Source organism: Dermacentor variabilis, chromosome 5, assembly GCF_050947875.1.
Source record: "Dermacentor variabilis isolate Ectoservices chromosome 5, ASM5094787v1, whole genome shotgun sequence".
Lineage (NCBI taxonomy): Eukaryota > Metazoa > Arthropoda > Arachnida > Ixodida > Ixodidae > Dermacentor > Dermacentor variabilis.
This window is the reverse complement of record NC_134572.1, coordinates 137046333-137047770: the sequence shown is the minus strand read 5'-3', so window position 1 is coordinate 137047770 and position 1438 is coordinate 137046333.

Here is a 1438-nt window from a genome sequence, read left to right as displayed (position 1 = left end):
GCATAGCCTTTGAGAATTGCATTTGAAGTTCAGAGGCCGTCACTCTGTGATGCAGATTTGGAACATTACCTAATGAAACGACCATCTACAAGCAAGTTGTCAATTTTTTACATGTGGAGCAGTGCGCTCCAACAAATCCCTCTGTGCACAGAAATAAATCTTGAAGGCTTCGTTTTCACATGCTGGAAGCGAGTGCAGAACCAGAAACGTGTCATAGCTGCCACGTTTTACACAATATTCCATATCACGCAACCACTGGCATGCTGGTTTCTTTTTCTATAGTCCACTCATATTGCAATGCTCTGGTGCAGTGTCGCCCGCTTAAAGTGAACTCTTGCCCAGTATGTACAGTTAAATCTTTCGTCAACAATGTATTGCAAAAAACGTTCTACGGCTTATGCTTGAAGTGCACATGACAACTGTAGTTGCAACTTTACTAGCCAGTGGATGTCATAAGGTTCAACGGCATTGGAGTGCCATGGCACGGATGCATCCATATGGGATCATGTGGACGCGACGGAATAGTGGCCTTGCACTGAGGAAGGGCCAAAGTTGGGTGGGCTAGCCACCTAACTTTGGCATACCGGTTTTCTTATTCTATGGACAGACCATGGGAGTGCCATAAAAAGTAACACCTTTCAGAAAAGCCGCAGGCCAAATAACTGGTTAGCTGCAAGACATACTAATAAAAAAATTTGCGATATAAAGGCAGACGTTTTGGCCCGACAGTGATTGTGCTATGCTGTCCGAATTTTTTGTCAAGTGTGCAGTTGAAACATATCTGGCACATTAGTTCATTCTTCAGCAGAAACGAACTTGCGCCATGCAATGTTCTTACCATTTTCCTATAGAATACTTTTGAGTGTTCAGTCCAACATTTAGTGACAGAAAAATGCATTGAGAATGTAATGCGAGTATTTTTTTCCCTTTAACTTGAATACAGACCTCCAATGTTTGCTCTACAATACAAGCTGCTGCCTTCCAGTCTCCTCTTACCATTTTCCATTCCATTGTTGAGTGGTCCCTATATTTTGGCATCATTGATTGGTATTGGCAAAATTCACCAGAGCACATGTCATGCTGACACTCACCATTGAACCAAGACATTTCTCCATGTTTTGCAAATAGGGATCTGTTGCACAATGTTGAACAGCTGCGAGATTAGGATATTTGTGCCTGTGAGCCACAGGGGTTTGGCTCCGCATATTCAGAATTTCTGCGCAAGCAGCTCTTTCTAAGCAGCAAGGAGTAGAGACAAACACTATGCCAAACTGAGGCATTTCTCACGATGAAATACCTGGTGTGTAATGAAGAACAATTTGAATAAGCAAGCGAGTTGTACAAAAATCCACGAAAAGGAACAAGTTTCGTGAAATAAAAAATTTACATTCACCTGCACATAGTCACTAGCAGATTCAATTGACAACAGTGAAAACAA